The 17,152-nt window shown below is 45.4% G+C and overlaps 1 protein-coding gene across 1 annotated transcript in view; it reads right to left on the bottom strand.

Annotated features, from left to right (window-relative positions):
* Positions 1-17,152, bottom strand: part of LOC126484673 (putative phosphatidate phosphatase) — a 358,366-nt gene that overhangs the window by 297,271 nt on the left and 43,943 nt on the right. The window lies entirely within an intron of this gene.

The raw sequence follows: 17,152 nt of genomic DNA on the forward strand, positions 1-17,152 counted from the left end.
TCCGCGTTCGGTCGCTAGGGTGGGTGTTTTCCATTGACCGTCGGGTGCTTCAGAAAAGGACGCACTGGCCGTCAACTGTGTGAATGATGCTTCTAGCGAACTGAAAGCCGGCGAACAGCGACTGGAGGGTACGTTCTTTTTACGCTGTTTCGTTTTGCCTATTGACACAGGGACCCCGCTCCCATTTCCAGCTAACATACCGGGTGATCAAAAAGTCAGTATAAATTTGAAAACTTAATAAACCACGGAATAATGTAGATAGAGTGGTAAAAATTGGCACACATGCTTGGAAAGACATGGGGTTTTATTAGAACAAAAAAAAAGAAAGTTCACAAAATGTCTCACAGATGGCGCTGGGCAGCTAAATGTCAGTGACTGCGCATGACAATCGTGTATGAAAGGAGCTGTAATGTGAGAGAGAATCAGATGCGCCAGCAGACGCAGCATGTTGACGTTACCTGAAAAGGCGCTTTTAGTGAAGCTGTATTATCAGAATGGGGAATGTGCTAGTTCAGCGTTACGATCCTATCGCCATAGGAAGGGGATTCGAACGGGTAAAGGTCCGTTGACAAATGCAGCTGTGGCGAGAATGATTTCGAAGTCCGAAGCCACGGGTTGTTTAGACGATAGACCCCGTAGTGGCCGACCGAGCACAAGACGTAATGCTGCTGAGACAGTTCAGGAAGAAATGGAGACTGTAGCGGGTTCGTCTATGCACGGGGAAGTCAGCGCTCGTGCAGTCGCACGTCGCACCGTTCCATACACTACTGTTTGTTGGCACTTAGGCGTACCCTCCGATGTTATCCGTACAAAATCCATCGGCATCATGAACTGTTACCTGGCGATTTAGTGAAGCGGAGGGCAATTGCGGTGTGGGCGTTTCAAAAGATGACGGAAGATCACGATTGGTTGAGTAACGTGTTGTGGACCGACGAAACTTATTTCACACTCCGAGGGTCTGTCAACGCCCACAACTGCAGAATTTGGGCTACCGAAAATCCTAGAACTATCGTGGAAACTCCATTGCACGACGAGAAAATCAAGGTATGGGCTGGATTTACCACATCTACCATTATCGGGCCTTTTTTCTGCGCCGGCCGAAGTGGCCGTGCGGTTAAAGGCGCTGCAGTCTGGAACCGCAAGACCGCTACGGTCGCAGGTTCGAATCCTGCCTCGGGCACGGATGTTTGTGATGTCCTTAGGTTAGTTAGGTTTAACTAGTTCTAAGTTCTAGGGGACTAATGACCTCCGCAGTTGAGTCCCATAGTGCTCAGAGCCATTTGCACCAACCTTTTTTCTGCGAGGAAATGCGTGATTCTGGTTTTGTAACTGCTACCGTGACGGGTGAGAGGTACGCCGATATGTTACAGAATCGCATCATCCTCAGCCTGGCTGACAAACACCTGCTGGAACGTACGATGTTTATGCAGGATGGCGCTCCATCCCATATTGCTAGATGCGTGAAAGATCTCCTGCTCGCGTCGTTTGGTGTTGATCGTGTGCTCAGCCGCCACTTCCGTCATGCTTGGTCTCCCAGGTCCCCAGACCTCAGTCCGTGCGATTATTGTCTTTGGGGTTACCTGAAGTCGCAAGTGTATCGTGATCGACCGACATCTCTAGGGATGCTGAAAGACAACATCCGACGCCAATGCCTCACCAGAACTCCGGACATGCTTTACAGTGCTGTTCACAACATTATTCCTCGACTACAGCTATGGTTGAAGAATGATGGTCGACATATTGAGCATTTCCTGTAAAGAACATCATCTTTGCTTTGTCTTACTTTGTTATGATAATTATTGCTATTCTGATCAGATATATTGCTATTCTGATCAGATGAAGCGCCATCTGTCGGATATTTTTTGAACTTTTGTATTTTTTTGGTTCTAATAAAACCCCATGTCATTCCAAGCATGTGTGTCAGTTTGTACCTCTCTATCCACATTATTCCGTGATTTATTCAGTTTTCAAATTTATACTGACTTTTTGATCACCCGGTTTGCCCTATTAAGGTCGAATCCTGATGCTATTTCGACGTTACAGATTTTTGTTTGATGGTCGGTTCCTCTGAATTGTTAGGGCGCATTCCTCTTTAAACTTCTTGACTACTCATTGTTTTGACCTCATCAGGATTATGCTGGTATCCCCAGATGCCTGAAAACTGCCGAAACACAATGTCGTTATCACTTATAGAATGCTGTTTTCACGCGCTTTTCCGAAAAAGTGGAGTTACTGGGTGAAAATCTTCTTCCTGATATTGATGCATTGTCGTCGTTGAGTGAGTACTGAAAGCATATACTGAAAGAGAGTCGGAATCAAAAATATTATTTATATGTGATGTCTGTTCTTTCAGACATATCGGAAAGAAGAGGCACCACATGTATGTAATTAAGGCGATGGCGGTGCAGATGCACACCAAGCTCTCATGGGAATCGGCGAGATGCCGGGACCAATGCGGCTAATGAGCAGGGACAGTACATCAGAAGTATGTAGTATAAGCTGAGAATTTGGGTTTCATGGGGGCATGCTAGGGTAGTTCGTGCGATGGTCGTGGCCACTGTGTCCGGATGGTGTAGTGGTTGCAGGCACGGGAGCTCAGCGTGTTCGGTCAGAAAGTTAGCCGCCCTCTGTCATTAAAAAAAAAAAAAAAAAAAGAAAAAGAAAAAGAAAAGAAACCTGAGTAAATGGATAAGCTTTAACAGGTGTCATGGGACTTCCGCCGTGAACATAGGCAACGAACAAAATGAGATCAGAAAAAAAGTGGTCAGCGCATCTGCCTAGTAAGCAGGAGACCCGGGTTCGAATCCTGGTTCGGCATGAATTTTCAACTTGCCCCACTGATATACATCAGTGTCTATTGACAGCTAATGTCTTTAAATCTTTTGTTTCTGGAAAAATGTTATTGACGTTGTACCGCCTGGCAGCTCTTTATGTTCCTCCCTCGCCGTAGCTAGATGTTTATTTCCATGAAAGTGGACAGACATGAAGGTGGAGCCATTTAACCATCACCTCTACTGAAATTGTACTGATCCTTCGGCGTTTCAGTTACTGCATGGGCTTTACTTACATAAATATTACTCTGTCTGGCTGTCACTCGTATCTTCCTAAAATACAGAATCTGGTCTCATTTTTCCCGGTGTTCTGCTGCCACCAATTTTACACGCTCTCTTAACAGTCTATGGCGTTCGCGATCCTCAACGCGTTCTTTTATTGTAACTCTTCAGGCTTTCCCGGCGAGATCTTGACATGTGGAATAATCGGGTCTACTGCCGGATGTTTGTGTCGCTCTGGCACAATATTTCGGCCACGTAACTCGTTGCCTTCTTCAGGTGCTGTCTCAGTCTCAGGTAGCACCTGAAGAAGGCAACGAGTTACGTGGCCGAAATATTGTGCCAGAGCGGCACAAACATTCGGCAGTAGACCCGATTATTCCACATGTCGTTCTTTTATTGAGCTTCCAGTTTCTTGATAGATACGCTATCTGATCAAAACTGTCTGGACACCACTATGTAATGCAGATTGGCCACTAGATGTCGCAAGAGTTGCACCTGCCAGCATGGAAGCAGCCAGGGAGAATTTTGTTGTCAGTAGAGAAGCGTAACAGCAGAGTGAGTCGTTCAGGGACAGCTGTCACTTCAAACATGGACTAGTTATTGGATGTCACCTGAGTGACAGATCCTTCAGGGATATTTCAGCCCTCTTAAAGCTGTCCACCTCGACAGCTGGTAATGAGACTGTGAAGTAGAAACGCGAAGGAACAACGACAGATAAACCAAGAGCCCCAGGAGGGACTGTCGAGCTTTGCGGACGGTGGTTGTACAAAATTGGATGAAATCAGCGGAAGGAATCGTTTGTGAAGTTCCAAGGGGCTGTCTGTAGCCAAGTTAGCCTAATGAGTTGCGTAGGAACTTGAAAAGAATGAAGTACAATGGTCGACCACTTCCTTGTAAACTACACATTTCTGATGGTTAGTGCTAAGTGAAGCTTGAAGCGGTGTGAAGAGCAGCGTCAGTGGACAGTCGATGTCTGGAAACGAATAATTTGCAGTGACGAATCACATTACACACAATGGCAACCCGATGGGAGTATTTGGGTTTGCCGAATGCCATCATGTGTAGTGCCAAGAATGAAATAGTGGGGAGGTGCTCTTAAGGATGTTTTTCGCGGTTAGGTTGTTATATCATATCCTCATTGCGTCTGACAAAACTCTAAATGCAGAGAGATATGAACACATTTTACAGTATTGTGTACTGCCTACGGTATTGGAACAGTCGAAGACGATCCCTGTATGACAATGCACCCTCTCACAAAGCAGCATCTGTGTTGCAAGCCTTTGTGGACAATAACAATTGTGACATTTATTGGGCTTCCCTCAGGCCTGATCTAAACCCAATGGAACACCTTTGGGATGAGTTAAACTTGTCCCGGACCCCAGCTTCCAACCTCTCTACCACCTCTGGTCTCGACTCTTGAACAAAAATGGGCTGCCATTCCTTCACAGACATTCAGATGCCTCATTGGGAGTGTCCCCAACAAGGTTAATCATGTCACACAAAGTGTGACCAGTGAATAAAACCCATATTAATGTTCACTAATAGGTGTCCAGGTATTTCTGATCATACAGTGTACTTTGCCATAAAGAAGCGTCATTTCACATACTCTCGCAGTGTGGAGCGGTCAGGCACGTCCGCTGTGGGCCGGAAGGAGTCTTTTAGCTTAGGCTGATTGAAAAACATAGTCGTTATATAATTCTCCCGAAAGAGCCTGCCTGTGTGGTCGGTTAATCTAGTAACAAACGGTAATGTTCGAGTTTCCTCGGTCTGCTAATTTACATGATTATTATTACCGCTTCGTTACAGAGCTCTGTCTGTGGAAACGGTCGTCATAGCCGTTGGCGACCTACGTTTCTATAAGGAAATAGGGCCCTGATAGCAAGGTCTCATTGTCAGTGATGCACTCAGAGCGAGTCGATTCTGGCCGGGGTCAACACGACAGTCTCTCAGCATTGTTCAGCTATTCAGAGAGCCGGCCTGGGTGACCGAGCGGTTCTAGGCCTTACAGTCTGGAACCGCGCGACCGCTACGGTCGCAGGTTCGAATCCTTCCTCGGGCTTGGATCTGTGTGATGTCCTTAGGTTAGTTAGGTTTGAGTAGTTCAAAGTTCTAGGGGACTGGTGACCTCAGAAGTTAAGTCCCATAGTGGTTAGAACCATTTGAACCATTCAGAGACACCAGTGGGACTCTGAAGGAGATCGCAGCAGTGAGATCGAAACGTCGAGTATTGACGAATTATGATTAGGAATATAACTCAGTAGATTTTACCACCAGTGACAACGGAAACGAAAACCTGCTAACTTGCATAAATTTGGGGTTCTGTGTCTTCTCGCGTAATACGTGTTCTCGTCATATACTTTTTTTACCAATACATCGTTTCGTTACAACATACACTCTAAAAAAGCACGAAGGAATTATCCGAATGGGACGGACATCGATAGATGTGAAGTACGTGTAAAGACAAAGAAGTGATAACAGTTTCAGAGAAATTCGGTGTTTGTTCAAGAGAAACAGCTTCACAAATTGAGCGAGCCAATAAGGGGTTGATCCACTTCTGGCCATTATACAAGCAGTTACTCGGCTTGACATTGATAGAATTGTTGGATGACCTCCTGAGGGATATCGTTCCAGAATCTTTCCAACTGGCGCGCTGGATCGTCAAAATCCTGAGCTGGTTGGAGGGTCGTGCCCATAATGCTACTAAACGTTGTCAACTGGGGAGAGACCCGGTGACCTTACTGGCCAAGGTAAGTTATGGCAAGCGTGAAGACAAGCAGCAGAAACTCACGCCGTGTGTGGAAGGACATTCTCTTGCTCAAATGTAAGCTCAGGATGGCTGGCCATGAAGGGCAACAAAATGAGTTGTAGAATATCGTCGACGTACCGCTGTGCCGTAAGGTTACCGCGTGTGACAACCAAACGGGGCCTACTATGAAACGGCACCCCAGACCATCACTCTTGGTTGTTGGTCAGTATGGCGGATGACATTCGGTTTGGTATCCCACCACTGTCTTGGGCGTCTCCAAATACATCGTCGCTGATCTTGGGGGCTCAGTTCGAAGTGGGATTAGTCACTGAAGACAGTTCTACTCGAGTCCATGAGATTGTAGGCCGAAGACGTGTCTGGTGACGCCCCGATAGCTGTGGGGTACCAACCTGACGGTAGGCAGCCGTAAGGCCCGATAGCCGAGAGTGATAGTCTGTGGTGACGTTTCTTTTCATAGCAGGACCCCTTTGGCTGTCATATGCGGTACCCTTACGCACAGTTTTGTCGCCCTTCATGGCAAGCCATCTGGGATTACATTTAACAAGGTAACGCCCGGAGAGAGTTTCTATTACTTCACTTCGTGCTTACCGAACCATAGCTTCTTCAGCAAGTTCACCGGATCTCTCCCCAGTTGAGAATGTTTGATGCATTATGGGCAGGTCCCTCCAACCAGCTCGGGAAATTGACAATATAACGCGCCAATTGGACAGAATTTGGCATCATATCCCTCAGGCGGATATCCAACAATTCTATTAGTCAATGCCAAACCGAATAACAGCTTGCATAAGGGCTAGAGTTGGACCAATGCTTTATTGAACGGGACAGTTTGTGAAGCTCTTTCTCCTGAATGAATTATCCATTAAAAAAAATGCAAATATTTGTTTGTCTGTACATGTACGCCACATCTACCGATATCCTTTCCATTTGGTTAATTACTTCATGGTGCGTGTTTTTTCTTCTTTTTTTTCTCGTGGTACATTCATTTCCTTCAAGTAACTAACTGTTTATTATTTGGTGTTTTTCCAAGAACACCATCCTCAGTTTTGTATCATTACCTATCTCTCATCCTATGCAATAGCGCTAGTACTAGCCTAAAAATTGAGATACATTTCTTTCTACCACATACTTTTCAGAAAGTGGAACTTGGATAGAGAGAAACGCGGAAATGAAGAAACTGAAGGCTCTGAATGTTAACAATTAACTTGGGGTGCTCGCGTTCAAGACGAAGCGGCATTAGGGAGTATGAAGAGGGAAGGCGTCCGTGGGAGATTCTTTTAATGAGACAGGATTGTTTGATGTTACCTATGTTGAGTAACTGGGGAGCTGAGGAAACAGTGGAAAGAAAATGTTGTACGGGGCAACAAAAACTGTAAAGTATCTCATATCACTGTTTAACACATATGAACAGATTAAAAACCTGTAAAATCATATGAAGTCAGTCGAAAGCCGACAAAGCTTCACCAAATGTTTTGAATCACTCGTTTCCTATGGCATTTAAAGTAAGTCCACATTACTCTTGCACATAATGTCATCTGCATCGAAAGCTTGTGAGCCGTCGTTGTATACTTTACTTTAACTGTGCTAGCTTCAATCACATCATTTAAATTGGCCAAAGTGATGCGATGTGTTCAAGTTAAAAAATATTAGTTTATGTTCGTGGACGTATACACACTCACACAACACGATAGCCGTAAGTGGCTTCATTCAAGGATGTGTATTCGGCGGTTTCCGGCTTCTGAGGGCGTTTGGATGCACACAAGTTACGTCATGCCAAAATGTAATTTTCCATGTACAACAACGTCATGTAAATACAAAGTGCCTGTGCACTAAGTTCTCCACACATCCTGTCTCTGGTGACGCGTTACGTCGCGGAGATAACGAGCGACTAGAAAAGACTTCTGCATATTTATCTGGTGACTCCGTATGATGTGGCATAACGGGCGATGTGACTGTTCTCACTTGCAAGACAGCAAGCACGTCATTCAGCCTTGCGCCGCGTAGTGGCACATCTCTGCTTATTAGCCACAAGTATTCGGTGAAACATATTTCAAGTTTAAAGGACAGCACTTAAAACACTTTTGCTTCTTCAATTCACTACAGTCTTCATCTATTTTTGCAAAAATTAAAAACAACAATTTAATTCGATTACATGTCTCTCTTTAACCTCATCAAATTCTATCATACGACTCCCGTTTGTACTTTTTCGTTTCTTTGCTTTCATATAATGCAAAGCAATTTTATTCTTACTCGCTGTTTAATACAGATTTTGAAGAATACTGTTCTCACAGAAGGTTGAACGTAATTATTAAAGCGAGAGAAAGAAACGATTTCAATAAAGAAGAAACAGTGAAACATTTAAAAATAGAGTATTTAAATTGTAGCGTAAGTTAATTAACAATTTTATTCAAGAAGCTGAAAACTTGGTAAAGAGCGCTGGTTTTAATGCTTTGATGGTCGACAAACAGAATTTCAGTAGTAGAATGATAGGTAGTGCTTCGTAGGCGGTGCATTTCGTTCTATTAAATCTGAAATCAAAACAGTTACATTAACTTTTATGTGATAACTGGCCAGCTTGTGTGGCCGAGCGGTTCTAGGCTCTTCAGTCTGGAACCGCGCTACCGCTACGGTCACAGGTTCGAATCCTGCCTCGGGCATGCATGTGTGTGATGTCCTTAGGTTAGTTCGGTTTAAGTAGTTCTAAGTTCTAGAGGACTGATGACCTCCGATGTTAAGTCCCATAGTTCTCAGAGCCATTTGAACTATTTTTGTGATAACTAAATTTTTTTTGTTTTCTGTAATGAGGACATCAGACAGTTGAGTTGACCTATTAGCCGGCCGGAGTGTCCGTGCGGTTCTAGGCGCTACAGTCTGGAGCTGAGCGACCGCTACGGTCGCAGGTTCGAATCCTGCCTCGGGCATGGATGTGTGTGATGTCCTTAGGTTAGTTAGGTTTAATTAGTTCTAAGTTCTAGGCGACTGATGACCTCAGAAGTTAAGTCGCATAGTGCTCAGAGCCATTTGTTAACCTATTAAAAACAATTTTCCTGAAAATTTTGTACTGAATTGTGATTATTTATTAAGCGAAATCCTGATACTTTAAAAACGACTGAATTGATGAAGTCAACAATGGAAAAACACCAAGAAATCATGGTAAAATTCAATCCCATAGTGAGAATGGGCAAAGCCTCGTCTTACAGCAGCTTCTCGGTGAAGTTCATGATTGAAAATCAAGGCATGGAAGTCGTTCAAATGTCTCTTTTTGCCAAGCACTCACACAAGCATATTTCCCACGACATCATTCAGTTAGTTCAAAGGAAACACCGAGGTTTTAGCACGAATCTCGATATGAAATCTCTTCTCTCCAGATCGAGTCAGTCTACAGCGGGTGTGGTGAAACTATTCCCAGCTGGTGACTGCTAAGGGAGAATTACTTTGGTGCACGATTCTGGTAACCGCTGCAACAACAGCATGAGTTTGATAAAGAAAGAACGAGGTGTGTGGCATTCTTGGAAAGGAGATGCAGAGGGGTAAGTTCAGTCTCCAATCCGAAAGGGTTTTCTTCCCCCATGGACAACAATTTCACTCTATATAACTAACGAGAGTTGTGTGTTAGGGTCCATTTTACATTTGTCCGGCAACCACCTAAACCAGGGCTGCCCATGGCCTGCCCAACTTCACGCAGGCTGCGTGTAGGACGAGGCTCAACCTGTCTCGCCTTTTCTCGTTCCTGCCCTGAAGTACTCGGAACAGGGCGAAATTTCATTTAGTACTGGAAATGCGGAATTTTTCGATCGGCACAACTCTTCAGTTCGGCAGAATCCCGGTGTCAGCGCTGTGTGCCCTTGGCTACAAGTTCGTGGTATGAAGGACGGTGACAGATTCAGTGGATGTTTGCACAAAAAGCGGCACTCTAGCAATCTTCACAAGGTTTTAGAGAGATAGGGATGACAATTTTCCGTATGTAGTATGCAGTGGCATAACTGACAGATACTGCAAATTTTCCACGAAATGATATTACAATACGATACAGAAGGAATGGAAGAGAATGTACATGAAGATGAAATACGAGACATGATACTGCGTGAAGAGTTTGACAGAGCACTGAAAGGCCTAAGTCGAAACAAGGCCCCGGGAATAGACAATATTCCATTAGAAATACTGACAGCCTTGGGAGACCCAGGTCTCACAAAACTCTACCATCAGGTGAGCTAAATCTATGAGACAGGCGAAATACCCTCAGACTTCAAGAAGAATATAATAGTTCCAATACCAAAGAAAGCAGGTGTTGACAGATGTGAAAATTACCGAACTATCAGTTTAATAAGCCATGGCTGCAAAATACTAAAACGAATTCTTTACACACGAATGGAAAAACTGGTAGAAGCCGACCTCGGAGAAGATCAGTTTGGATTCCGTAGAAATGTTGCAACACGTGGTGAGGCAATACTGACCCTACGACTTATCTTAGAAAATAGATTAAGGAAACACAAACCAACGTTTCTAGCATTTGTAGACTTAGAGAAAGATTTGACAACGTTGACTGGAATACTCTCTTTCAAATTCAGAAGGTGGCAAGGGTAAAATACAGGGAACGGAAGGCTACTTACAATTTGTACAGAAACCAGATGGCAGTTATAAGAATCGAGGGGCATGAAGGGGCATGGGAAGGGAGTGAGACAGGGTTGTAGCCTATCCCCGATGTTATTCAATATCTATATTGAGCAAGCAGTAAAGGAAACAAAAGAAAAATTCGCAGTAGGAATTAAAATCCATGGAGAAGAAATATAAACTTTGAGGTTCGCCGATGACATTGTAATTCTGTCAGAGGCAGCAAAGGACCTGGAAGGGCAGCTGAACGGAATGGACAGTGTGTTGAAAGGAGGATATAAGATGAACATCAACAAAAGCAAAACGAGGATAATGTAATGTAGTCGAATTAAATCGGGTAATGCTGAGGGTATTAGATTAGGAAATGAGACGCTTAAAGTAGTAAAGGAGCTTTGCTATTTGGGGAGCAAAATAACTGATGATGGTCGAAGTAGAGAGGATAATGTAGACTGGCAATGTCAAGGAAAGCGTTTCTGAAGAAGAGAAATTTGTTAACATCGAGTATAGATTTAACTGTCAATAAGTCGTTTCTGAAAGTATGTGTATGGAGTGTAGCCTTGTATTGAAGTGAAACGTGGACGATAAATAGTTTGGACAAGAAGAGAATAGAAGCTTTCGAAATGTGGTGTTACAGAAGAATGTTGAAGATTAGATGGGTAGATAACATAACTAATGAGGAGGTATTGAATAGAATTTGAGAGAAGAGGAGTTTGTGGCACAACTTGACTAGAAGAAAGGATAGGTTGGTAGGGCACATTCTGAGACATCAAGGGATCACCAATTTAGTATTGGAGGGAAGCGTGGAGGGTAACAATCGTAGAGGGAGACCAAGAGATGAATACACTAAACAAATTCAGAAGGATGTAGGTTGCAGAAGGTACTGAGAGATGAAGAAGCTTGCACAGGATAGAGTAGCATGGAGAGCTGCATCAAACCAAGTCTCTGGACTGAAGACCACAACAACAACAACAGAAGGAATTTAAAGATTTAGTTGACAACGAAAAAGCAAAACATTGCAACAATTGCTAGACGGAATTCATTGTTCACAACATGAAGAAGCACGTTGTGATAAATTTGGAGGTATGCAGCACATGAAGAAATTGGTGGAACGAGTATTAAAATTTCTGAAGTCGCACGCATTATTCCACTATTAGTTGCAACAGTTTCAGTCGTAATCGAACGAAAAGTATGGAGACTTTATATATTACTGCAAAGTACGTTGCTTTAGTGAAGAGGCTTGCCTGAAACGATTTTTCGAATTAAATTTGGGTACTGTTGAATTTCTGAAGGAAAACGAGTGCATAAACGAAAATTAGAGCATTCGGAATGAATTGCACGCCTCGCGTTTTCGGTGTACTTCACTGGACAGTGCCGACAGTAAGACACTGCAAGGTTAGAAGCAACTGATTTCTGATTTAATGTGGATGCAATTAAAAAGAAGATCATGTCATAGGAAAGACACATATAGTCTCACAAAAGTCAAGTTCCATAAGGTCACTCCCAAAAAATGGTTCAAAAGGCTCTGAGCACTATGGGACTTAACTTCTGGGGTCATCAGTCCCCTAGACTTAGAACTACTTAAACCTAACTAACCTAAGGACAGCACACACATCCATGTTCGAGGCAGGATTCGAACCTGTGACCGTAACAGCAGCGCGGTTACGGACTGACGCGCCTAGAACCGCTCGGCCACAACGGCAGGCAAGGTCACTCCCGTCAAAGAAAACGCGATGTTTGAAGGACTCGTTGTGGCCTTGAAATAATTACAAGGATAGTTTCCTAAACGTTTTGAGGTCACTGTCGATCTTACATCTGTTTTAGAACTGTTTTCGAGGCCGTTTGCCTATTCACTTGAAAGCGTCCGTTGCACGTACAGATATAAATGATTTACCTACAAGGTAATTCCCGGTTTAATGACGAGTCCTTTTGCATTAAAACCGCTCAGTATGCCTACATTGCTTTCCTCAGGTAGAGTTTCCACGTCTCCTCAACGAGGTTGCGAAAATGCTACAATATTTCGATCGACATGTTTGCATAAAGATCTTTTTTCGATTACCAAAGTAAATAAGGGACGATTACGTGGCAACCTAAGTGCGAAAATCTTTAAAATTGTCTGTGTCTGTCCGGCTATGCCGACAGTTTGTAAGAGATTTTAAAAAATTATATTGTGTCTTCAACGTGATATAAGTAGTAAAATAATTTGAAAATTTGTTTTGTTTGTGGTATATGTTCTTGAGAAACGTGAAATATAAAACTAAGTCTTATGCAGTCATTTAAATGTGGCGCGTTCGCCGTTTCTCCTTCTCCCCCTCTATCCCACACTCAGACAACATAGCGTGGTGGTGGGGGAAGTTTGCGGTGCAGCTGGGCGCCGCGCTCTCCTGTCAGGGCACGGCGAGAAAGCCGAATTGCCGGCAACTGTGGCCGAGCGGTTCTAGGCGCTACAGTCTGGAACCGCGCGACCGCTACGGGCGCATGTTCGAATCCTGCCTCGGGCATGGATGAGTGTGATGTCCTTAGGTTAGTTAAGTGTAAGTAGTTCTAAGTCTAGGGGACTGATGACCCCAGAAGTTAAGTCCCATAGTGCTCAGAGCTATTTGAACCATTTTTGGAAGCCGAATTATTGGACACCCCTGCTGTAAACGGCACCTTCGATGTGTTACATAATTGTCTGTGACAGAGATGGCTTTCAAGCTGAAGATACACTACTGGCCATTAAAATTGCTACACCAAGAATAAATGCAGATGATAAACGGGTATAGATTGGACAAATATATTATACTAGAACTGACATGTGATTGCATTTTCACGCAATTTGGGTGCATAGATCCTGAGAAATCAGTACCCAGAACAACCACCTCTGGCCGTAATAACGGCCTTGATACATCTGGGCATTGAGTCAAACAGAGCTTGGATGGCGTGTACAGGTACAGCTGCCCATTCAGCTTCAACACGATACCACAGTTCATCAAGAGTAGTGACTGGCGTATTGTAACGAGCCAGTTGTTCGGCCACCATTGACCAGACGTTTTCAATTGGTGGGAGATCTGGAGAATGTGCTGGCCAGGGCAGCAGTCGGACATTTTCTGTATCCAGAAAGGTCCGTTCAGGACCTGCAACATGCGGTCGTGCATTATCCTGCTGAAATGTAGCGTTTCGCAGTGATCGAATTGAGGGTAGAGCCACGGGTCGTAACACATCTGAAATGTAACGTCCACTGTTCAAAGTGCTGTCAATCCGAACGAGAGGTGACCGAGACGTGTATCCAGTGGCACCCCATACCATCACGCAGGTGATACGCCAGTATGGCGATCACGAACACATGTTTCCAATGTGCGTTCACCGCGATGTCGCCAAACACGGATGCGGCCATCATGATGCTGTAAACAGAACCCGGATTAATCCGAAAAAATGACGTTTTGCCATTTGTGGACCCAGGTTCGTCGTTGAGTATACCATTGCAGGCGCTCCCGTATGTGATGCAGCGTCAAGGGTAACCGCAGCCATGGTCTCCGAGCTGATAGTCCATACTGCTGCAAACGTCGTCGAACTGTTCGTGCAGATGGTTGTTGTCATGCAAACGTCCCCATCTGTTGTCTCAGGGATCGAGACATGGCTGCACGATCCCTTACAGCCATGCGGATAAGATGCCTGTCATCTCGACTGCTAGTGATACGAGGCCGTTGGGATCTAGCATGGCGTTCCGCATTACCCTCGTGAAACCACCGATTCCATATTCTGCTAACAGTCATTGGATCTCAACCAACGCGAGCAGCAATGTCGCGATACGATAAACCGCAATCGCGATAGGCTACAACCCGACCTTTATCAAAGTCGGAAACGTGATTGTACGCATTTCTTCTCCTTACACGGGGCATCACAACAACGTTTCACCAGGCAACGCCGGTCAACTGCTGTTTGTGTATGAAAAATCGATTGGAAACTTTCCTCATGTCAGCACGTTGTAGGTGTCTCCATCGGCGCCCACCTTGTGTGGATGTTCTGAAAATCTAATCATTTACATATCACAGCATCTTCTTCCTGTCGGTTAAATTTCGCGTCTGTAGCACGTTATCTTCGTGGTGTAGCAATTTTAATGGTCAGTAGTGTATATTATTAGTCATTGGAGTTGAAGGAGAGCAGGCGGGTAGACAGCCACGTAGAGAAATTTCCGTAAGTAATGTGAGAAACGTAATAACCGGTTACTTTCTAACTTCAGCTGGGCCTGCGAACTGGTATTCTTCTAAAACATGATTTTTGATGAGGCTGTTATTACCACATTTAATGTAAACACATTTTAATTGGCACAATAAAACATATTCAAGTGGTTGAGCAGCTTACTTACCATATCAGTTTCTTTCCGTGGCATTTATGTTTTGAAATGGTCCACTCAGTCCCTTGAATACATCGATCCACGCATTTTTTGTATGGATCCTGTCCTTGCAATTTTTTTTAGAGTTTTATTCCATAAAACTGGCGAATCTTACACTAAATTAATTAATAGCTCGTCTATATCCAAAACCATGGGGAGACCTCCGAGAAGTTACGAAAACAAAAAGAAAGGCAAATAACAGTAGAACGAATGACATGACATGCCTCGAACGCTTCCGTGACGTGCCATGCCTGAAATACACTCCTGGAAATGGAAAAAAGAACACATTGACACCGGTGTGTCAGACCCACCATACTTGCTCCGGACACTGCGAGAGGGCTGTACAAGCAATGATCACACGCACGGCACAGCGGACACACCAGGAACCGCGGTGTTGGCCGTCGAATGGCGCTAGCTGCGCAGCATTTGTGCACCGCCGCCGTCAGTGTCAGCCAGTTTGCCGTGGCATACGGAGCTCCATCGCAGTCTTTAACACTGGTAGCATGCCGCGACAGCGTGGACGTGAACCGTATGTGCAGTTGACGGACTTTGAGCGAGGGCGTATAGTGGGCATGCGGGAGGCCGGGTGGACGTACCGCCGAATTGCTCAACACGTGGGGCGTGAGGTCTCCACAGTACATCGATGTTGTCGCCAGTGGTCGGCGGAAGGTGCACGTGCCCGTCGACCTGGGACCGGACCGCAGCGACGCACGGATGCACGCCAAGACCGTAGGATCCTACGCAGTGCCGTAGGGGACCGCACCGCCACTTCCCAGCAAATTAGGGACACTGTTGCTCCTGGGGTATCGGCGAGGACCATTCGCAACCGTCTCCATGAAGCTGGGCTACGGTCCCGCACACCGTTAGGCCGTCTTCCGCTCACGCCCCAACATCGTGCAGCCCGCCTCCAGTGGTGTCGCGACAGGCGTGAATGGAGGGACGAATGGAGACGTGTCGTCTTCAGCGATGAGAGTCGCTTCTGCCTTGGTGCCAATGATGGTCGTATGCGTGTTTGGCGCCGTGCAGGTGAGCGCCACAATCAGGACTGCATACGACCGAGGCACACAGGGCCAACACCCGGCATCATGGTGTGGGGAGCGATCTCCTACACTGGCCGTACACCACTGGTGATCGTCGAGGGGACACTGAATAGTGCACGGTACATCCAAACCGTCATCGAACCCATCGTTCTACCATTCCTAGACCGGCAAGGGAACTTGCTGTTCCAATAGGACAATGCACGTCCGCATGTATCCCGTGCCACCCAACGTGCTCTAGAAGGTGTAAGTCAACTACCCTGGCCAGCAAGATCTCCGGATCTGTCCCCCATTGAGCATGTTTGGGACTGGATGAAGCGTCGTCTCACGTGGTCTGCACGTCCAGCACGAACGCTGGTCCAAGTGAGGCGCCAGGTGGAAATGGCATGGCAAGCCGTTCCACAGGACTACATCCAGCATCTCTACGATCGTCTCCATGGGAGAATAGCAGCCTGCATTGCTGCGAAAGGTGGATATACACTGTACTAGTGCCGACATTGTGCATGCTCTGTTGCCTGTGTGTATGTGCCTGTGGTTCTGTCAGTGTGATCATGTGATGTATCTGACCCCAGGAATGTGTCAATAAAGTTTCCCCTTCCTGGGACAATGAATTCACGGTGTTCTTATTTCAATTTCCAGGAGTGTATTTGAAGACGCTAGTGTTTATCAAGCCAGTGCCACCCCGTACGTCACGGGCTAACTGCACGGCAGTCGTCCGCTGCAGACGGAATGCCCGGTTGCTCCAGAACTGCCGTGTGCCGTTCGGACGGCAACGCACGTGCCGCGTATCTCGGACATCCGCCGCATGGATTCCCATATGAAAGCCGTATGCACGGTTGCTACAGATACGGCTGCGAGACAAGTGTCAAATGGGCGTAAGTTTAAGAAACTGATTGGTGGTCTGCTTCAATGTACTGACGTCAGGTGTTTGCGAGACATAAAAATGTGTGCCGGACGGCGTCTCAAACACGGACTTCCAGATTATCGCGAGCGGTCGCCTTACCCGCTTCGTCTCCAGAACCATCCAAACTTCAATATACTGTATAACGTAGTCATAGCCCTTAAGCTCACACAATTCATGATTTCCGCACAGGGGGAGAAATATTACGAGTATATCGTCGTTTCAGAAGAAGAGAAATGTGATAACGTCGAGTATAGATTTAAGTATTTATATGGAGTGTAGCCATGTATGGAAGTGAGACATGGACGATAAATAGACTGGACAAGAAGAGAATAGAAGCTTTCGAAATGTGGTGCTACAGAAGAATGCTGAAGATTAGGTGGGTAGATCACATAACTAATGAGGAGGTACTGA

The sequence above is a fragment of the Schistocerca serialis genome, chromosome 6 (genome assembly GCF_023864345.2).
Source record: "Schistocerca serialis cubense isolate TAMUIC-IGC-003099 chromosome 6, iqSchSeri2.2, whole genome shotgun sequence".
Taxonomy (NCBI): domain Eukaryota; kingdom Metazoa; phylum Arthropoda; class Insecta; order Orthoptera; family Acrididae; genus Schistocerca; species Schistocerca serialis.